Consider the following 7509-nt stretch of genomic DNA (forward strand, 5'->3'; position numbering starts at 1 on the left):
GAAACTGCTTCTGTCCCCGGTGTTCGGCTGACGGGGCTCGTCATCGTCTTTGCTTGGAGGCACTTTCCCCTTGTGTTTGGTATTTATCTTACCATCTTGTTTGGATACCCAACAATTCCCGTTGGTGTGTGGTTCGCAGGCTTATCGGGTGTGTCGTGATCTAGCAGGGCCTCTCAAGGATCTTATCTAAGCTGGATGGCCCATCTTTATTTCTTTTGAAAGGTATCTTACGCTGACCGGACTTAGGACCGCTGAATCCGCATTAACTGTCGTATCGTATGCGTCATCGTTGTTGTTTCGACGTTTGTTTTTATTGCGGCAAGGTTTACCATTGCCGTCCCGCACCTCGGAGGTGCCAGGGTCACCCGAGATGTTGCTTCTACGAGCCAACCAGCTGTCTTCGCCTGCACAAAAACGGTTCATGAGTGTCGTTAAGGCTGCCATGGTCTTTGGCTTTTCCTGTCCGAGGTATCGGGTGAGCAATTCATCACGGACGCTGTGTTTGAAGGCCGCTAAGGCTTCGGCGTCCGGATAGTCTACGATCTGGTTCTTTTTAGTTAAGAACCGATTCCAAGCTTGTGTGCTGATTCGCCCGACTGCTGAATTATGTGACTCAAGTCGTCAGCATCCGATGGTTGGAGATAACTGCCCTGAAAGTTGGCCCGAAAAGCATCTTCCAAGTCTTCCCAGGTTCCAATGGATTTTCTAGGAGGCTGTTTAGCCAGTGTCGTGCTGGTCCTTTCAGATTTAGAGGAAGATATTTAATGGCGTAGAGATCATCTCCTCGAGCCATATGAATGTGGAGAAGAAAATCCTCAATCTAGACGGCCGGATCCATCATTCCATCGTATTGTTTGATGTTTACGAGTTTGAACCCTTCCGGAAACTGGTGTTCCATGACCTCATCGGTGAAGCATAGGGGGTGTGCGGCCCCTCTATATCGTGCAATGTCGCGGCGGAGATCGGCTGACATCTAAGTTTGGTTCTAATCATGAACATAGTAACGATCGTCACACCGGGCTTCATAGCCATTATCTGTGCTGGGGCGTGGCCCTTTGATCTATAGATTGACCTGGTCTGACCAGCTTTATTGGCTAGGTTGTGTTGCAAGTTGTACGTGTATCTCGCGGCTGCCGTCTCTCTGCTTCTTCGGCGAGGTGGTGCAGGTTGGTGTTCGGCTTGATATGCTGTTTTATCCATTCCACGTGGTGGTCGGTCTGGTTGGTCTGCCTGATTATACTTCGACAGTATTGGCTCAAGGGCTTCATCGTCGAATTGTGGCAGCAGCTTGTGCTTAGGGTAACTTTTAATAGGTCGTTCGTGGCCCTATTCCTCAGCGGCCACGACCTTAGTCCACCTTTCATTCAGCGTGTCTTCCTCGGCTTTGAGCTGCTGCTTCTTCTTCTTCAGGCTCCAGGCTGTAGCAATGAGTTGTCGCTTGAAGCGTTCTTGGTCGAGGGGTTCCTCTGGGACAATGAAGTCTTCGTCATCAAGGCTAACCTCCTCTTCAGATTCTGGCATATAGTTGTTGTCCTCCGCATCTTCGTGATCAGCGTGTTCGGGATTAGGTTCACCCTCTTCCCTCTCGTCTTGTTTGGACATGGCCTCGATGGGGTATTAGGGATCTTCAGCGTCGTCCAAAGTCTAATTATCACTGGTGACGGTGTTGCTATCCTTCGCCCAACGCGACCATGAGTGGCGCCCCTGACATCGGCACTTTAGTGGTTTATCGACGGGTTTGTCCTCATCTGGGCCCGGATTATCCTCTTCATTCTTTTTATCCGAAGTGTCCACCATGTACACATCGTAGGTTGAGGTGGCCGTCCAACGCCCCATGACGGGTGGGACTTGGCTTGGTTCGGTGTCGGCATCATCGTCCATGTCGTCGATGTCTTCGGACGCATAGTCCAACATGTCGGTTAAGTCCTCGACAATGGCTATTAAGTGGGTGGTGGGTGGGGCATAAAATTCCCCGCTCTCGACCCCCAGCCCAAGCTGGGTACAGTTCGGAGGTAAGGCCTCTGTGATGGCGAGAGACTACATCAAACCTAATGCTTCGTCTAAGAGCGGAAGTGGGACCAGAAACTGCGGACCTGCTGGGCTGAGTTTGGCATGGGATGCCTGATCGGACCCACTGAGTGCAGACCTCGGCAGTTCGAGATGATTACCTAGAGCCAATTCTAATATTGCATCTGGGTCTTTGGTCGGGAGTTCCACAAGGGGAAGAAGTCCGGCGGGGCTCATGCTCCCGTCTTCGGACAATAAGACCTGCCCCGGATCTAAGCCCAAGGCGGGTGAGGATGTCGACCCCTGGACGGGATTTGACAGGGGATCCGAAGAGTCTTCTCGGCGGGGACACGGAGTGGCGACCAAGGCTGCGAACCCTCGAAGATTAGGTCTCCTCGGATGTCAGCAATGTAGTTTAGGTTTCCAAACCTGATTTGGTGGCCGGGGGCATAACTATCGACCTGCTCGAGGCGGCCAATTGAGTTTGCACGAAGCACGAAGCCACCGAACACAAAAACCTGCCCAGGGAGAAAATTTTTCTTGTACGCAGCATCATTATTGATGAAGAGGTGAGCCATCAGTACTTCTATCGGCGATACAGCAGAGCTCTCAATGAAAGCACCAATGTCGGTGTCAAAACCGACAGATCTCGGGTAGGGGGGCCCAAGTTGTACGTTTGAGGATCAATGGTAACTATGAAGAAAGGACACAGTGTTTACCCAGGTTCGGGCCCTCTTAATGGAGGTAAAACCCTACTCCTGCTTGATTATATTCGAGGGTATAGGGGTTACAAGAGTTGATCTACCTCGAGATCGATTCGGTTAACCCTAGATTAGCTAGCCTAGCAATGTTGTGATCCTGCCTTCGATCTACCCTCTGGTTTATATAGACACCAGAGGGGCTTAGGGTTGTACAAAGTCGGTTTTATAGAAAGGAATAACATATCCGGACACCTATACTTGCCATCCACGCATATGGGAGTCCCCACCGGACACGAGAGATAATCTTCTGTCTTGTATTTTGATGGCCCATCAGTTCGGCCCACATCAATAGACCGGATGCCCGAGGAACCCCTAGTCCAGGACTCCCACACTGCTAGCAGGATTTAAGTGTGTCGGTCGTTACCTTTTGACCAGGTCAAACGGGCCGGCCTTTTGACCTGAATGGGCCACTGTTGGGCTGAGCCACGTGTTGACATATCATAGGTGCGTCCCGTCCATTCGTTGGATGACAACTGTCCCAACGATGGGCCGACACGTGGATCCGCTGGCGAATGAGAATTTTACACGTGGAGAATCCCTTGGTCCGGGCTGTTAACGGGTTATCGGATCCAAATCGGAACCCGATAGCTTAACGGCGACCCGTTACGGTGGATGCCATGTTTCGATTACCCTTGACGAAAGCACTTCCATGACGCGCCATTTATCGTCATGGAAGTGGACACTTCTGTGATGATAATTTTGGTATTGTCATGGAACACTTCTATGACATCACATGTATGACTATCTTGATTCTGTCATAAAATCCTCATGGATGTACATGCATGACAGAAAATGTGACCTACCGTGACAAACAAGTATCATCACGGAAGTGTAATTTTTTGTAGTGTCTTTGGTAAGAATGACCCGTTTATTCACAAACCACATAAAAATTTTGATGCGCAGGGGAACCTTAAATTTCCAAATGTGTATCGATCTTGGGATTGGGCCAGAATTAATAAGATCTAAGTACATAGATTTAACCGAAAACACTCCATTCCCCGTCAACTTCCAGTGCACAGCGCCTGCTTGTGGTGCGAGCTGAACGTCCATCAACCTCCTCACCAAGTGTAACCAGGAAGTCCATCATTCCCCTACTAAAGCCCGTCGAAACTGGATATTCAAGGGAACGTCTGGAATACTGTAGCCATGTAATCCTCCTTACGTTGCAAAATATTATACATGGTAGGGAACTGTACGGCTAGCGGTGCCTCGCCTAGCCAAGTATCCTCCCAAAACCATGTTGTCGTTCCATCCCCAACAGCGAATATCACCCTATGGAAAAAAGACTCTTTTATCATGAGCCCCTTCCAGAATGGTGAATCAGTAGGTCTTACGGTAACCTGAGCTAGAGTCTTAGAGTGTAGGCATTTAGTCCGTAGAATTTGTGCCCACATACCTTCCGGTTCCTGACATAATCTATACAACCATTTTCTCAACAAGCATTTATTTTTAATCTCGAGGTTCTCAATCCCTAGACCCCTCAGTCTTTGGGTCGACAAATAATATCCATCTTGCCAAGCGATATTTTGTCTTAACCTCGTCTGACTGCCAGAAGAAACGAGATCGATAGAAATCTAATCTCTTTCATACCCCTTTAGATATCTCAAAGAAATAAAGGAGGAACATCGGCATACTAGTCAATATGGAATTAATCAACACTAACCTCCCTCATAAGACACAAACTTACCCTTCCAGCAGCTTAGTTTTTTTTCAAATCGATCTTCGATACATCTGCACTCTTTGTTAGTTAACTTCCGATGGTGAATTGGAATACCTAGATAGTTGAAAGGTAGTGACCCCAGTTCACAACCGAACAACTGTCTATAATTATCTTGTTCCTCTTTTGCCCTACCAAAGAAAAATAATTCACTCTTGTGGAAGTTAATCTGAGCTGAGATATATCCTCCACTACAAGTTCATCTAGAGACACAATGTTATCTACCGGAGGCCCAAATAGTTGTTTGTAATAGTTGGATATATACAGTTTGAGATTTTCGTGTCCCACTACAGTTCCTTCATCTTGCTCAAGCTGGATGATTTTCTTTTTTCTATGTTTGCCATTAGCAATCATATGAAAAATCTGAGTATTATCATCCCCTTGGACGACTTTGAGCACCTTAGCTCTTAAAGCCCACTTCATTTCCTCTTCACGAAGAAGATCACGGAGTTTTGACTCTGCTTCAGTTTTTACGCCATGTTCATTCTCATCTAGCATATTCGTTTCTGCTCTCAAATCTAGAGCCAGAATCAACTGAATAAGTCGTTCTTTTTTCTTGCTTATAAATCCCGCTCTCGTTTTTGGCCCAACAGCTCAAAAATTGCCTCAAGTGTCAAATCTTATTCTGCCAATGCTCCATGTTGGACCTGCCCGGTACAGGCTTAGCCCAGTATCTTGCAACAATCTCTAAGAAAAATTCCTTTTCAAACCAACTAAGCTCGAAAGAAAAAATATTCTTATTACCAATATGTGTGGCTTCACCCGAGTCCACCAACAAAAGTGTATGGTCTGAGATTGCCCTCTGCATCGCGTGAACCGATACCAGTGGGTATTTCTGCTCCCACTCTACACTTGCAAGCACTCTGTCTAGCTTCTCATAAGTAGGAGTGGGTAGAGAGTTTACCCACGTGAACTGCCTCCCCGTGAGTTCAACTTCTCTAAGATTAAGACTCTCAATGATCATATTGAACATAAAGGACCACTGTCCATCAAAATGATCATTATTCTTCTCTTCTTTCCTCCTAATGATATTAAAGTCCCCTCCCACTAAGATCGGTAACCTCTCATCTCCACAAATTCTAACCAAATCAGCTAGGAAATCAGGTTTGAATTCGGGTTGGGCTGTGCCATACACCACTACAAGAGCCCATCAGAATCCATCCAATTTGGACCTTACCCGAAACTTAACCGTATCATCCCCTCATATCACATTTATCAACCTCGAGTGATTCGCATTTTACCCCCAGAAGAATCCCTCCTGATCTTCCTCTAGGCGACAAACAGTGCCAGTCAAAATCAATTCCTCCAGTCAAGGACCCGAGGAATTGCGAGGTGAAGTTATCCCTCCCCGTTTCAAGTAGTGCAATGAAATCAAGTTTATCCTCGGTGGATGCTTCAGCCATGAACCTTTTCTTAGCCAAGTCTGCCAGACCTCTGTTATTCCAAAAGATTCCTTTCATTAATCATCATGAATTTTTTTCTTGAGCTTGACTCTCGCACTTCTCCGCACAGCCGATGTTGGATATATCTTCCTCTTCCAGGAACGTTTGGGTTTAGCTACTACTAACCCCTCATCCACATGGCTAACAACCTCTCGTTCATCCGACACTAGATTAGGTGGGTCTGTAAGTCCCTAAGACTCCACATCCCATGCCTCCCCTTCGACATCCGTGGGAGGCAATAATCCATCACAAAACTCTCTAGTGCCCAAGTGGTACCTCAAGAATCAAATCAAGATTTAAGGGTTGCACGCCTAAAGAAAAAATCTCCACAGAAAAAAGGTTCGAAGCAAAAGTCAACTTGGATCGATAGGCAACACAAGAAATGGAAGACAAGACCAACTGAAGTTAAAGAGACACAAGAATTACCTACGACATGTTATTTATATCATGAAAAATAATTACTTTGTTGACCTTTCAAATATAGTATGTTCATATGATTGAATCTCTATGTTCATTTTGTTTTCAGCAACAAGAGAATGAGATCCAACAACAAATGAAAGGTCGGAAAAGACCAACCAAAGCTAAAAAGACACAAGCATTTCCTACAATATGTCTTTTCTATGCTAAAAGATATTTACTTTCTTGTCCATTCAAGTATAGTCTTTTACTTTGTTCTCCTTTTACATGTAGCAGCAAGAGAATGGAATCAAGAAAACCAACAAAGGAAGGAAAAAGTGTACGAAACCTGCACATGACTTGCCTACGGGTTCCCAGCAACACAAAAATGAGACTCATTCATTGACAGAGAAAGATACTGGGAGCATTGAGAATGATTTTCATGGTTATGGATGTATTAAGAGTTATACTGAATTAGTGATGGTATGCTTCATCCCATTTATCATTGTGCTCGACTAACGGTTTCAACAAATTTGATGTTTTTTCTAATATGAGCAATCCTTTAACGATGCAGGGTTCTAGTGTCGAACAACTATACGTAAATGATATGTTTCTATTAGATCCCTTTTGTCATCAGTAGACTTGAAGATCTATTTTATCATCGGAGGACTTGAAGAGTGGTGAATGCTAAAGATTGGATGGATGCTGCTGGTCATGCATTCATTTTTTTCTTATAGTGTTGGTCATGTACTAATTAGTAAAATCTGCCCAGGGTAAAACATGTGGAAGTTCTAGTATTTAAACTTTTGTACTGCTCTTGAATTTGTCAATGTGAGACCAGCGGTTGATTAAGACTATTAAGTGGAATTCACTTGGTTGTAACCTGCACAGGTTGCTTGTTTAAATTTCAGTTTGTTTATTGTTGTCTAATTCTTCAGTTTCGTAGCAGGTTCAATTCAGATAAGTGTGATTCTTCAGTTTTGCGGCAGCTCCAGTTTGCGGCAGTTTTGTCTATTTTTGTAGCAGGTTCAGTTCAGGCATTAGGCAACGGCTGGGTAGACGGGCTTTGCTGAGAGGTAACCCTAGTTCCCAAATCCTTGTTGGATCCGCAGCCATGGAGGAATCCTTCACGGCCCCCTCCGTCGACCCACCCGCCGTCGATCCCGCCTCCGTCGACTCCCCCGCC

The sequence above is a fragment of the Triticum dicoccoides genome, chromosome 2B, assembly GCF_002162155.2.
Source record: "Triticum dicoccoides isolate Atlit2015 ecotype Zavitan chromosome 2B, WEW_v2.0, whole genome shotgun sequence".
Lineage (NCBI taxonomy): Eukaryota > Viridiplantae > Streptophyta > Magnoliopsida > Poales > Poaceae > Triticum > Triticum dicoccoides.